The sequence below is a fragment of the Rattus norvegicus genome, chromosome 7 (assembly GCF_021556685.1).
Source record: "Rattus norvegicus strain SHRSP/BbbUtx chromosome 7, alternate assembly SHRSP_T2T, whole genome shotgun sequence".
NCBI classification, from domain to species: Eukaryota; Metazoa; Chordata; class Mammalia; order Rodentia; family Muridae; genus Rattus; species Rattus norvegicus.
This window is the reverse complement of record NC_141540.1, coordinates 36,021,962-36,037,878: the sequence shown is the minus strand read 5'-3', so window position 1 is coordinate 36,037,878 and position 15,917 is coordinate 36,021,962.

The following is a 15,917-nucleotide window of genomic DNA, read 5'->3' as shown; positions in this document are numbered from 1 at the left end:
TTTCTTGGGAATATAACTATAAAAAAGTCCATTTGCCTACTCAGGTTCCCATTGCTGAGTGAGGAAAGATATAAATGTCATTGAAAGACAGATTATTTATTATATTTCCCATCTGCTCACTGCAATGGTTATTTGAATCTCTGGTAGGTGCAAAACGCTTTATATTAATAAATTCCAATGATGCCTGTTGTCTTATACAAACACAGATGTCAGTTTTGCAGCTTGGACTTGTGTAAGTACACAAAATTTTTTTAAAAAATAAAAATATGAATATAAATTTTGAGTTAACAGAGAATTTATGGTAACCATACAAAGCCATGTGTAATCTTTACATATTCATCTGCAACTCAACAATGTACTATTTTACCTCATTCATTTCTCTCATGACAGGAAACACTTTTGACGGGTACATATTAAGTGCAATATTACATATTCTTTCTGCCGCCACTTGTAATTATAAGGACTTCATCTACTGAGAATTAGATCCATAAACAAGGTGAAATTGGAATTTGTCCAGCCCTCGCTGGTAACTATGAGAAAATGAGGAAAAACAGAGCATGAGTTAACAGAAGAATCAACCCTTCTCCTCATGTCATCAGACGAATGATTCCATCAGAAAATAAGAAGGCTGTTTGGACCAATCATCTATGCCTTCAGTACGTTGAGGACAGTGGTCTCAGCTTCTGCTTTAGAAGCAATATACAGTAATAGGACTTCAATATGACTGCAGGGAAACTTTAATATCAGACACTGGCCTGGCTTAGCAATCCAGCTCCAAGCTATTTTCTTCTGTTTCTGTGAGAATTATATTGCCACATCCTAGGTTATTTTTAAGAGCCATGTTCAACGGTTGGAAATGAGAAGCATTACTGTAAGACTGCACTGTTTCTGAGAGACAATTTTTTGCCTGTGTTAGTGACACTGCTGTCATTATTTAAGGTACTTACCATGTTCTAGTACGGATGAGAATTCCTAGAAAGAAGGTCTATAGGGAAAGACCAGCTGACTGATTAGAATGGCAGTAATTTAGCATGGTTCGAATGTTGCAGGTCCAGAATCTAATTATATTTCAATCTTGGACTAGCTTTGGCCTCCTAAATAACCCTTCCTTGCACACCTCTGTGGCAGACCTAGAACCCTTGATTTACAGAAACTAAAAAGAAAGAAAGAAAGAAAGAAAGAAAGAAAGAAAGAAAGAAATTCATTAACTTATCAGACCATTAGTTCCAACCAACACAAAAGCTAAACGCGTCATCAATCACCTCTCTTGTAATTTGCCCTCTCTTTAATAGTTCAGTTATATTCTTAAATACATTGTATTCTTTTTTAATTACTTTTGTTGGGGTAGAAATCTTGGCTCCTGCCCAGACAAACCACAATGGGCCAACATGGTTCCACTTGGAAAGGTTTAATGAGAGAAGAAGAATAGAAGAGGAGAGGAGTAAAGGCCAGCCATGAGCACATGGAGGGAATGGGGAGAGAGGGGACAAAGGGGAAGAGGACAAGAGGGCAAGAGGGCAAGAGGCAAGAGCAAGAGGCTAGAGTAAGAGAAGAGAATGCGTAGAGGGCAAGGAACAGCCCCCTTTTATAGTGAGTCAGGCATACCTGGCTGTTGCCAGGTAACTGTGGGGGTGAAGCTTAGACAGAATGACAACAATTTTTACTTTTATTCTTTTTACAATCCAGTCATTGTCCCCTCCCAGTACCCCCCGCTATGTTCCTCATCATATTCCTTCTCCCCCTGTCTCCAAAAGGATACCTCCCACCAGACATCCCCACTCCCTGAGGCCTCAAGTCTTTCGAAGTTTAGGTGTGCCGATTCCTACTGAGGCCAGTCCCAGCAGTCCTATGCTGTGTATGTGTTAGGGGGGCCATGGACCAGATGGTGTATGCTGCCTGATTGGTGGCTCAGTGTCTGAGAAATCTCAGGGGTCCGGGTTAGTTGAGATTGCTGGTCTTCCTATGGGGTCACCTCCTCCTCAGCTTTTTCTAGCCAATGGTTAGGTTTAAGTATCTGCATCTGTCTTAGTCAGCTACTTGTTGGGCCTCTCAGAGGACAGTCATGTTAGGCACCTGTCTATAAGCACATTACAGGGTTGGGGATTTAGCTCAGTGGTAGAGCGCTTGCCTAGCAAGTGTAAGGCCCTGGGTTTGGTCCCCAGCTCTGAAAAAAAAAAAAAACAAAAACAAAAAACAAAAAACCTGTATAAGCACATTACAGTATCAGTAATAATGTCAGGTCTTGGAGCCTCCCCCTTGAGATGGATCCCAACTTGGGCTGGTCACTGGACCACCTTTTCCTCAGTCTCTTCTCCATTTTTGCCTCTGCAGGTCTTTTAGACAGGAGCAATAGTCAAACATTCTGATCCAGGATACATTGTATTCTTAAAGTGCCTTGCTGTATAATATCCTTTATTCTGTTGTTACTGTATAGATCCCATGGATCTTCTTCCTGTTAGAACATTGTATTCGGGGAGATGTAAATATATGTTTCTAGGCCATGGTCACTTACAATTCTGGCTTCAGAATAAACTACATCTTCTACTCCTTTGAAGTGAGAGTTGTTTCTTTAGATGACATTGGGCACTGGCCAATTTTATTATCTAACCTAACACAGCCATATGAGATAGATGTAGAGAACAGAAACCGGAGTGCCTCTGCCTGCTCAAGGTCATGCACTTACTAAATGAGTAAATCTGGGCTCCTACACAAAGTCAGGGGAGTCCCTAATATGCGCTACTAACCTCATGCTATATTGACTATTAAAGAGATGCAAACTCTGTGGGTTTAAGGCTCAAGGGCACTCTTTGTTTGCCAATTTCATTTGCAGCTCCTCCCTCACTTCTTCATACTGCTGACTTGAAAGACCAAAGTCAAAGCTCTATGGTTGCAGATCCCTTTGGAGTGAGATGTTCGGAAATTAAAGGAAAGATAAATTCTGGCTGTCTCTTGGGTTTACTGTAGAACTCGACAGAGAATCATCAACCTCTCAGGCAGGAAATTTATCATCTTGGCAACTCTAGAGAAGGAGATGATTTTGCCTGTGACAAATAACATTGTCCTCAAAGGAATATATACACTGAATGTCCCAGTATCATTGAGATCTGTTTCAGCATAGCTGGGCTTATATAAGGAAACACAGGAAGGCTCAGAGATCATATTCAACTCTGGTAGAAGCCCCCAAAAAGGAGAATCCACTTTTTACTATCCCTCAGCTTCTAGTTTTAGAAGGTCTTCCTTCTACAACCTAATATCCACAGTTCTTCCCTACTGCACCCCACTTCCTGAACACAACACTGCCTAACGTTGATAGGGATTGATGGATAACTTACTATGGAAAACCCAATTCATATGATGCCCTATTTACACTCTGGCTTTTCATGATTAGTTGTGGAAAGGCGACATGCTTTCTCACCCAACCACGTGTCCTCAACCAGTTAAAAGAAAGTTCATCTGCAACAGGGATCCTCAGGAACCCACATGCTTCCTTCCCTTCTGCTTTCTTATGCATTGCAAAAGGGGTTGCTTTGGGAGACAATAATAATGAGTAAGTTTAATGGTTTAGGGAGCTCCAGGCCTACAGAATCTACTTAAACAGAGAGCCTTGTGGGCCAAGAATGCTTACATTCATTGTGGAGACTCATTCATCATAATTGTCTCTGGTTAGGCACAGCCAAAATCTGTGGAAAGATATTGGGAGGCCCCAGCTAATAATGGTGAATTATGAGGTAGAACACAGGACCCACGAGAAGAATGCCTGCAGAATTTGAGTTCTCAGCACAAAATAAAAAGAAGGTAAAGCAATGAACCTTCTCTCAGAATTGCCTTCTGGTCAAAGGGATTTATAATATAGAAAAGATTATCTGTGTTTTCCACACTGAGAATACACAAAAAGAAAAGGAAATCAGGCTTCAATTGTGAGAAGATAAATGGGTAGCCCCACAGGGAGTTGGTGTGGTCAACTAGATAGCCTCTGAAGGCTTTCCGTAGCCCCTTGGTAGGACATGAACTTGACCTACATGATATTGGAAGCTGTCTTATTAGAGCCGTCAGAGGAAAGGTGTATTCCGTGATGGTCAAGTCAGTCTCTTTGCTGAAGGCACAGGTCTGCATTGCACGTGGTCTTGAGTTTCCTCCCAATTACATTACCTCCAGAGTTGATTTTGTTTGCTTTATAACTTCTGAGAAATTTTGAGGAATCACCTACCACATACAAGCTTCTATTATGTGGGTGATGAACCCTCTCCTGTCATTGACAAAGGGATCAAATTTCCTCCTGTCTCCAAAAGAGTGTCCAATTTTGGACCATAATGCAGTTAAAATGGCTTTCTGCAAACAGGTTTCTAAATCAGTTTCTTTACCAGCACAATAGGGTGAGATCTGTAAGTCTCCTCTCTGAATTACTCCGACTATACTAACAGAAGCACAAAGTCAATCTTTCCTGCTACCAGTCTCTGAAGGTTAGGTGTGCAGGCAACAAGAAGGTCATTCCACAGTCATGATCAATCAGCCACGTCAACCTGCCAGAAGTAACTTATCACAGTGGAGACAATGGATGTTACCACTGAAGCCCTCTTTTTCTCACTCCAGAGACTCTGACATCTAGTCACTTTTTTCCCTTAATTCATGGAAGACAATATATAGTGGAAGCACATTTATGTTCTCCACCCAATGACATGCCTTTTTCATAACCATCATTATTAATGTCTCATATATCTATCTATGTCTCACCTCCCCACATCTTTGTTACTCAGAAGCAAAGAAGTCCGAGGGTCTCCAGACTACAGATCTCACCAATTATTGTGTTTCCAAAGTAGGAAAAGAGTCTTCCATTATTAATCTCCAAGATGAAGTGGGCTCTATTCTTTATCATTATTTTGATTCAAAATATGGATCATCACTTCAACATCTAATCCCTAGGGGTGGGCAGGAAAGCTTTTCAAGTCAGGGTTGAGAGGGGCTGTGTATTTAGACTTAGCAGATCCTAGTATCTAAAAGAACACTTTCTTGCTGAAAATTCAATATTAGCAACTCCATAGAGTGAATTATATCTGCAGTAGAAAAGACAAAAGAAAAAGAATTGGACAATGGGGCAAACACAAAGGAGATAATTCTTTGTTTCTCCAGTTTTTGCATGAGGTTGACTTCCAGTGAGTAGCTAACATATTTGGGGATAAATGGTGTGTTTAGTTCAAATATTCCTCAAGATTTTTCTGACTTTTTGGTAGTCTCTTGATCTCCTCAGGCTGAGACAGCAAAACATCATACAGTATTTGGATTAGGCCATGAAATGTATTTCCCCATGTTTCTGGAAGCTGTAATTCAAATCAGGGTTTGGTGTGGTTAGTTTCTATTAATGCCTCTCTTTCTGGCTTATAGATCTTTGCCTTCTTGGTATAAGAGAGAGAGAGAAAGAGAGAGAGAGAGAGATTTTGATGTATTTCTATAAAACTACTAACCCCATATGAAACCCTCATGACTTCCTCCAAACTTTATGATTGCCCAGAAGCTATATCTCCATAGAACATCACACTAGAGTCATATTCTTCAGCTTGAATGTTGAAGAACAAAGCTTTCAACACAGCTTAAGTAAATAACAAACCATATTCAGTAAGACCTATGCCTAGCATAGAGCTCTTTTTTTCCAGAAGAGTTGAACCTTCTGTAGCCCCTCCCAGACATTTTGACCTCATTTCCTCTGCTTTACATCCTCAAACTACTAGTTCTCACTTTGCCCAGTAGAAAATAACATTTTGTGCCTTCAAAGGGTGCTGCTGCTGTACTGTGACCATTTCAGGGAAGTGTGCCTTCTCCTCGCCACTATGCATGCCTGGGATTCCTCTTATCTTCCCTTTCTAGCTTATCAATGCCAAGAATCCACATTGATTTTAGTGCCTTAGAAACTGAAAATCAGGGGAGGAGTGATGTGATTTTGGTTACTACAATAAAAAGCCTTATGATTTATAGTACTTTCCTACATAACAAGTGATGTGATATTCACCCATTTTAACACATTCTCTCTCTCTCTCTCTCTCTCTCTCTCTCTCTCTCTCTCTCTCTTTCTCTGTCTGTCTGTCTGTCTCTCTCTCTGTGTGTGTGTTTGTGTGTGTGTGTGTGTGTGTGTGTGTGTGTGTGTGCGGTTTGGGGGGTTGGTGGAGGGATTGTATGTTTGTGTTTGCTTATGACATAGCACATGTGTAAAAGTCATAGAAAACTTGCATCAATCAGATCTCTCTTTCACCATCTGGGTTCCGGGGATCAGGTCACGGGCCTTTTCCAATCTCCCCAACCTGCTCCTCACTTTCAGAGGCAACTGTTAGGTGTTACCTCCATTTCTGCGATAAGAAAGTTAAGTTCAAACCCATTGGGTCAGAAAGTATGGAACAAGATGTAATATTGTAGATAGTGGGTCAACCCATGGCCTTTGGGCTATGATTTATGATCCTTATGACATCATAGTTATCCACCAGAGAATGTCATTAGGTCTTAAAGTTCTGCTCAACATATTATAAATTTTTCTTCACAATATTTCCAACTATGGTTCAGTAATATTTCTATGGCCCCTTACTCTGTGATGATTTTTTTCAACATAATCCTAGTAAACTTAGCAAATCACCTCTTCCCCGTGTTTCCAGGTTCTGAGACATTGGGAACAATGCAGATTCTTGTCCTTGGAGAAACAAAAGGGGAGGGCAAGAAGAATGCCTGGCATCCACCATAGCAGAAAGTAAGCACATTCCTCAGAAATGGTACACAGCATCCTTGTGCCTTTGAAAAGGATGAAAAGAAATGCCTATGTATAGGTATTTTTAAAGTATAGAAAACCCATTTCTTCCAATCATACCAAATAAAATTAATCCTGCCTAGTTGATAACATTTAAAACCACCTAGGAGATTGGTAAGGCACACCAGTAGGTATGGGGGAAGGGTAGATCTACCAGAGTGAAGAAGACTCACTCTAGATGTTGACAGCATCAGGTCCTGAGTTGGGATGAAGAAAAGGCAAAGATTGACCTAGCATGGTACATGGCACCACCCCCTTTCTCAGTCTTGATTGTCCATAAAGTAAACTGTTCACTTTTGCCAGGAACTCTCATCCATGGTGGATTGAAGCTCATGAAGCCAGGAGCTAAAATAAACAATCCCGCTCTCTAAGCTGCACGAGGTAATTTAGTCACCATTATGCAAAATATTGAGTTCAACACCTTTTCTATATCTGCCTGCCTCTTAGCAGGCATGAGTAATACTGACACTCTCATTTCATGAAAGAGTCATGGGCAGTCTACCCATCAAAGGCATTAATTTTGAACTTGGGCAGCTCCTGGTCCCAAACCTGACTGTATCGCTTAGCCAAGTGATACTCTGAAGCAACCTCAGTGTAAAAGTAGCATCTGGTATGGAGGAGAGTATTAAGACAAGACCTATAAAGGACTTGGTGCGACAGCTGGCATGCGGTAAAGATTATCTGTTGTCCTTACTGCCGCTGCCGTTTATTGCTGGAAAATATACAAGGCATAGTTCTCATCTCAGGACGCTCACAACATAATGGGAAAGCTGAGACAGGACAGACATGAGTGATGCCACCACAAACGGATTCTGAAGGAAACAGAGAAATGTACATTTTCCTCCCAGGGTTCTCTCCTTACTAATTCTCAAATGTCATCATTCCCTACCCTTACACAGCAATATCTTGACTGATTTAAACCCTGGAAACTGTTTCCCTGGGAAACAGATATCCCAGTTCATTGTAAGTAGGGCTCCAGAAATACTAAGCATATGGGGTAAAAACCCAAAGCAAAAAAAAAAAAAAAAAAAGTAAAAAGTAAAAATGTCTAACAGCTTAGGACCCCAGCTTGATGTAGTGTTGCAATTCACAGCCTTGTCAGTCTGTTTTATAACACCATTGCTCAAATCTGTGACAGAGTCCCAGCCCTGGAATCCTAGAAGGAAGAAATTTGGCATGAGGTAGACACGTTTACATTTTCTTGTGAATATTTTCATTTAGAAGTTTCTTTGGTCTGTGTTTCTGGTACAGGCACCTCTGATTACAAGTGAGGAAGTAAAGATATGGAGGTGAAGTAGGGTAGAAGCTCTCTTGGCTCTGAGCCCCTCCCTTGTGCCAGGCTTTCCGAGATGCTCACACTGAGAGAGAAAGAGAGGGGAGGGAAGGAGGGAGAAAGGGGGAGGAAAAGAGAGAGGGAGGGAGGGAGGAGAAGGAAGAGAAAGAGAGAGAGAGGAAAGGAGAGAGAGGGAGAGAGGGGGAGGTAGAGAGAGAGGGAGGAAGAGAGAGGGAGAGAGGGAGCGAGAGGGCGCAATACACCTGGCCTTCTAGGCCAGGTGGTACATTTTTCACCATCAGCTACTTCTCAGGGCCAAGACTACTTTAAGGGAATTCACAACTGTTAATTCACTAACCCTTACAGACTTCTGTGAGGTTGACACTTAGAGTAATTTCAATTTATAGATATGGAAAGTTAGACACATAGAGATGAATGTAGAGAAGGTGGGGTATAAGACAGCAGTGGTGGAGTTTGTACTACAGAACTAGGAGATTTCCCGAGCCTATGCTTAGACTGATGTGCTACTTCAAGCGCAAGGATAAATGCAAGCCCAGGACAACCCTAGGTTCCGTCCCAACCTTCCACCTCACTTGAGACAGGCTTCTTAGGTGCTACTATACACCATATAGTGGCATAGCTGCCCTGTGAGTTTCTGGGAATTCTCAGGTCTCAATCTCACACTTCCCCACAGAAGTTCTGGGATGAGAGACACATTAGAAAGTTTAAAAATGCCTCTGGAGATACAAACTCAGATTCTCACAGTACAAATGCATTACCCACTGGACCACCTGAAAAGTAGCATCCTCAATGAATGCTACTTTTCCCTACGAGCCTGCACTGGGTTTATGCAACTAAAGGTGCAGGTTCAGGACTTTTACTGGAACTGGGACTGGATTTTGGTGTTGTTTGCCCTGTGGAACGTGAGTTGGCAGTCCATCTCAGGGATAAAGCTTGCATATTTACACCAGATGATGAGGCTTAGACCTTCCCTATGTGGGAACTTGTAGACTCATACACATTAATCTTTTCAAATATGAACCCCACTGAGAGCAGGTAGCCATTGTTTTTACTTGGTTTATGGTTTATCATTTCAGATTATAGATGTGGAAAGATCAAAAAAGAGCAGATATAGAAATACAGCTCCCTTTTTAAACAATTTAAGGTAGACATTTTATGTAATTTTTCATTTGTCAAATCCTTTTTCACACTTACATTTCAGAGCCAGTCCTGCCTTAAACCAGATTATGAGTGGACATGTTTTTTTTTTTAAGACCTGTTAGAGGGGAAAGAAGGCCATACCTCGGTCACTCGCCCTTTCTTCTGCCCACCTGGAAAGCTGTGACTGAAAGCATCCAGCAATTAAGAGGCACCACGGCTCCAAACAAACCGAAAACCTGGCACAGCTTGGTCAATGACTAATACTAGGCTGGTGCTTGACAGAGTCCTGACAGAGAAATGGTCCCAGAGTTAAAAGTGAATAGCTAGAGGTTTATTATTTTATTCATTTTTTACAGTTATGAACTAGCAATGAAAATAATTTTTATTGATTATTTTATTTACATTTCAAATGTTATCCCCCTTCCCAGTTTCCTCTCTGAAAACTCCGCAACCCACCTCCCCACCCCCTGCTTCCAGGAGGGTGCCCCCACCCACTCCATCCTCCCTCTCTACCCTGGCATTCCCCTACACTGGGGCATGAAGCCTACACGGGACCAAGGGCTTCTCCTCCCCTTGATGCCAGACAAGGCCATCCTCTGCTACATGTGTGACTGGAGATGGGATCCAGAGCCAGCCATGTGAAGCAACAGTTAAGATAAACAGATCTGAAGACCACTGTAGGTACAAAAATCACTATAATGGCAACATTCAAAAGAGAAGACCTTTAGAGAAAGGTAAATTTAGTGCTTATTGTTTTCTTTTCTAAATTTTATTAGACTCTTTTAGATTGAAGAAATATATACTATTACGACTGCCAAATGGATATGGTCATAAAACTAAAATAACATCTGCCGTTCAGTACCTTATAATGATAACATTAAGAAATTTCTATGGGCAGGATTTATTTTTCCTAAACTCAGGAGGTGTACACGTGCATAAGTCTTTACAATTACGCACACGAAATACAAACTAAGCATAATTACTTCATCTCTGAACAGCCAGCTTGGAGGTAGCCTCTGGACCATATAAGACATACACTGTATCCTATCAGGCTTCGGGATGTACTGTCAGTGAACTGTCATCAATATCGAATCCGGTCACAACTGCAAAGTTACTTTTGATTTTTATTTTATTTTTCTTTTTAAAGCACAACACATCTTTTACTTGATGAAAGTGCTTTCCATTGGCTTGCTTGAATCAACTCTATGGAGATGTGATTTAATATGTAGTTGATGAAAATCTCAGTTATGTTTTAAGAATCATTAGAAAGTTCTAGAGCCATGGAATTAAAATCTTGCTCCTATGCAGCACATCCAGAAAGGGTTCTGTGTTCATTTGCAGTCAGACCCGCACCCGCACTGATTGGCTTCTGTGACTATGTTTTGTATCATCACTGACATTCTGGATTAAGATGATCATTTAATTCATGATTTTCTTCTATAACTTCCTATACTCACTTCTAGTTTGGAAATTGCAAACACCATGCTTTCCAAAAATCTCATATTCTGTTCTTGGATTTTCATTTTTCTGTCTTTTGAAGAGCACTTTTAAAAATAATTTTAGTGAAATAAGAGTTATCACACTTAGTACCTAACTTCTTCCTATTTTTTTTGCCAAAATCTATATGCTTGTGGACCATTTTTTTGGATTTATGCTGAATCTACTCTATCTCAGCTCCTGGTATGGTTCCTTGAAATCAGGTGGATTTTGATCTCCTGGATCTCCCCATATATAAAAATCTACTCAGATCTTTACATTCTTTCAGAAAAGTTCAACACTTTAAATGTGCATGTTTTACACAGATTTTCACCAACCTTCAGAAGCATTCTGTGCTAGTTCTGTTACTGTGAATCACTTCACGTTTTAATTTCCAGTTACCTGTTGCTCGTGTGAAGAAATAGAATGTTTTATGTTGACCTTGTATCCTATAAACACGAAGGCTCAGTGTCATAGGTTCTGTCAACTTGACACAAATAACATATGTGGGAAGAGTGAATCTTGACAAAGGAATGACCTCCGTTAAACTGGCCTGTGGTCATGTCTGTGGAATATTTTCTTGATGGCTTATTGTTGTATGAGGACCATTCTACCACAGGCAGTACCACATCTGAGAGGGTGATGTTAGGTTGTATAAGAAAGAGAGCTGAGTAAGCCATAGGAACCAAACAGTAACCAATGTTCCCCAATGATCCCTGCCCTGGTTACTTCTTCCAGGTCCCTGGCTTGAGTTCCTGGCCCCTGACTTGCCTCGTCAATGACTTGTGTAGAGAAATATGTTTTTCTTGCTTTTGCTTTTGGTCATAGAGTGAATCATAGCAGCAGAGAAGTGCACTGAGATACTTGGTTAAGATTCTATAGATTAAGATTTTTCTCTACGAAAATAGAACATTGGTTATCATTGTAATCTTCTCGATCTTACAGAGAATGACATGGTCTTCCACCATATATAAAGATATCTGTAAGCTAAGATATAGATATATATTATATATATGCTAAGATATATATGATATAGATAAATATAAGCTAAGATGTGTGTGTGTGTGTGTGTGTGTGTGTCAGGTTGGGAAAGTTTCTTATCATTTCTAGTTTGTTGGAATTTCTAAACCAAGTTTATGAGTGGCTGTTGGGGTTTTTTTTTTTTTCAAACACATTGACCTATCTATTTAGATTACCATCTATTTAGTCTGTTTTCTTTCTTTTTTTGACACACTGTTTCTCTGTAGAGTCCAGACTTAGTGACCCTCCTTTATCTCCCATCCCTAAGCGCTGCATTTACAGATGTTCTGCACCACACAAAGCTCATTGCAATCATATCCATTTCTAATTTTGATGACAGTGCATCATGCCATCCCCCAAAACTCACAATTCATACTGCAATGTGACTATACCATCTTCATTGTGAGACATAATCAAACTATTGTCTTTTCATGTTTTATGAGAAATTTTATTTTATTTTGTCTCTCAGACAAGTTGAGTCTTTTTCTAAGAATAGTGTCCCTTTACACGCCTGTTCTCATGACCTGACTCTTAATATTCTTTGCCTGATGTTTACCTTTTGAACATTAATTTTCAGCGACTTTCTTATTCTGAGACTCAAATTCAACACAACCTTTGACCAAAATGTCTCCATTAATGTTCCTTACACATAATAGATGTTAAAACAGTGTTATGTCTGTCATAGTTTACGTACTAGTTTCCCCCTAGTCCTTAAGAAACCCCTAAGAACATATGCATGTTTTACCATACTCTCAGCTAGGTACTAGTATCAGAACTTTCAAATGACACCTATGGAGTTGAACTAATTGAAGTAACCCTCTGGTTTGCACAGAAAGCAAATTGAAGAGATGGGTCCCAACTGGAGTCCTTATTGGCCTTACTTTGAATGAAGAAAAGGTTCAGGATGTCCTTGTTGTTTTCCAGTTTGACTAATTTTATGCCAAACATAAATCCATTGTTATGTTTAGTAGCTTTGAAAAGTCTCAACTAAACTTCCTAAACTGACTAAACTCATGGTCAGTTTGGGTTCAGTTACTGATGAAAACAAGCAGTAGCCAACATCTGATGTAATGGTTTATTCTCCCAGTACACCAACATCTGATGTGATACTCAGTTTATTTTCCCAGTGCTCTTACAGGAAAAGAAGGATATGGCTATGTCAAGAACAGACATAGTCACAGACCTATAATAGATTGACCAGGATGATCTGACAGAGACCACCATCAGAGCTACCTCTCACTTCCCATACATATAGGAAGTATACAGTCATAGTCAACCCTGGTCAGGTCAGGATCTTTCACATAGGAAGCTGAAGGTATTTCTGCAAAGGTTTGTTCACAGCTGTATGAAAGTTTAATTTGGTAATGTGGCTTTGTTTCTCAGGTGTCCTCAAGCTGGGCTCTATCCTTCTTCCAGGTGACACAAGATGCTATGACCACTGAGAAGTTTCAGATGGCCTTTTTTGCTGTGATTCTCATATTTATTGATCTTGTAGTATAGAATAAGTATTTACATATGAGTTTAAATTTATTTCACTATCAGAGTCACTACATTCTATTACCAACAATAATAAAGGTCGTGAAATTTCATACAACCAGAGCCAAGTTCTACCCTTGATCGTTGGCCAAAGGCCTTGCTTTACCTATTAGATTTCCCCTGTGGACTCAGGTTACTAACAACTGTGATTTTATATTTTAGCAGAAAATCTCCAGATTGCTATCTATGCAAGTTCAAGGTCCAAAAGCCCGAGCTGATTCACGAAACATTCGATCATGGTTTCCACCACAGGTCGTAATCTCTGTTCGCTTAGATAAGTCATAGGGGTCAGAGAGTAGAAGAATCCCATTTGGTAGAAGAGCATTTGGTAGAAGCAGCGTTCCAAAATGTTTTGCATGCAATTACTAGTCTCTCAAATTATGGAAACAGTGAGGGGGAAAAGGGTGATTTTCCCCCATTATCCTTATTATCTGCATGGGAGTAATTTTGTGCAGGGTTGTCATGTCATAATATCGCACATTGTGAATGCATCACTGACCGTGCCCCTGAGATTTGATGGTCACTGACCCCTGTCATTTCTGACCTCCATCTGCTACCTTCTGTCTCCCTCACTAACATGAGCTACACAAGAGAGGCTCATAGACTCTCTGGCTGTTTGGTCTGTCTAGATAACTCATCCATCTAGTTAACCTTTTTTCCTTTCCTTCCATATCTTGACTTAAAAGCCTGGTAGCCGTGCACATGAATATCATAGGACTTGACCCTAAGTTACTGAACCTATATTCTGAGAGAGTCCTAATTAGACACCTATGGAGGATCTGCGTCACTCCAAACCACAGCCATGAGAAAATCAAAAGGGACAAAAAGGACTCTAACTTTAGATTCTAGAGAACAAAAATGTGTCCCTTAAAAAAATTCTTTATCCCGCTTACTTATAAACTGCGTCCGTCAGTTACTCATGCTCTAAGTTAAGTGAGTATGCACCTTCCTTGAGCTATGCGGATGCCTAAGACCATTATAAAAGTTAATGGGATAAGATGGCTAGTGTTTTATTTTAGCAAGAATAAAAGTTTGCTTAACATGCAACTGCCCCTCAATATAAGTGAGATTTATTATTCCTGTTATTTTTATGTCTCGGTGATTATTTTCTGTGACCATATGGATATTATTCTAAAAATGTCTTTCCTGCCTCCTCAGCCTTACCAGTGAGATGTCCCAGTGTGATTTTTCTGCTGCCCTTCCTATACGATATCTGATAAAATTCTGACTCTTTCTCTTCGAATTATCTGTGCTCAAGCACCATATTGTCTTTATTTTGTTTAAACCTCCATTAACTTACACGATATTAAGGATGTCTTTCTAAATCCCATTTGCTCGGCACCAGGTTAAGTCCCCTCTGCACAGCAAAGTGAGTTTCACCAGAAGAATGTGGTGAAATCTTGAGTGGTTTCACAGAGATGGAGGCAGTCATGGGTTATGAAATCTCTTGCAGACAAATAGACAATTGCGGGGCAGGATGCTAAGCAGCAAATCTGTTCAGAAACATTGACTGTCCGTCATTTTTATTACAAAGGGGTGATGAATAGCCAGAAATGAACCAATTAAACCAAGTGCTGATTTAAAATATTATGCAAATGTGTGGAGTGAATGGACAATGAAATATGTCGTGGACTGACAAACACTGAGCTGGAATTAAGGGGCCTGTGGTTCAAGCCTTAGGTTTATAACCTGATATATGTTCATTTTCACAACTATAAAATCGCCCGAGGCCAGTTTCAGGATCCTCGTGATTTCTAAATTGTTGTTAATCTCCGCTACATGGCTAGCTTTGAATGATAAGTCTAAAAGGCATTTACTTTTGAAAGATATTTTCCTTTCTTTTCAACCAGAAGATTAAAGAAGGAAAACCCATCTACCAGGGGAACCATGAAGGTCAAACTGGAAAGTCTATATGGAACGCTAAAGCATGTCTAGACAAAGAGGTGCAAATACTCAGGTTTCTTGTGCTTTTCCTACTTGAAATCACACCGTAGAGTCCTCATTGTGAAAACAATCAAAGGAAAAAGTAAATATATGGGCTTAGAGTGCATCTCAACTGGTAGAATGCCTGTCTGATGCGCTTAAAGCCTGGCTTTTAATTCTTAGCACTGCATAAACTGGTCTTGTTGACTTGGGAGATGGAGGCAAGAGGAGCAAGAGTTAAAGATCATTCACTGCTGTGTAAAGAGTTCGAGGCTACCCTGGCCTGCATGAGACCTATCTTAAAAACAACAAAGGAAACTAATAAATTAAATCACTGTCTTTGGAATAGAGCATCATTGGAGAGAAAAAAGTAAATGAATATTGAAGCCACATTAATCTCTGTGTGGTGGAGTTGTAAGTATATTACGTTCCTTCTTCCATTGGAGAAGCAGCATAAGGAGTCAGTACAGTTTTAGGTGTTTCTTAATATCGCGTCCTTCTTCTGAGCAACTGTAACCCGGCAAGCTTCTTAAACACTTTATAAAAAAGGATATTAACAATGCTCCCTTCTGACAAAATATGTGAAGTACATAATACACACTGTATAAGCTTTTCTCAAAAGTGCTTTCCAAGTTGGGGCTGAAGAGATGGTTCGGTGGTTAAGATCACTAACTGTTCTTACAGAGGAGCTGGATTGCATCCCCAGCACCCACATGGTGGCTCACAACCATCTTTAACTCCTGT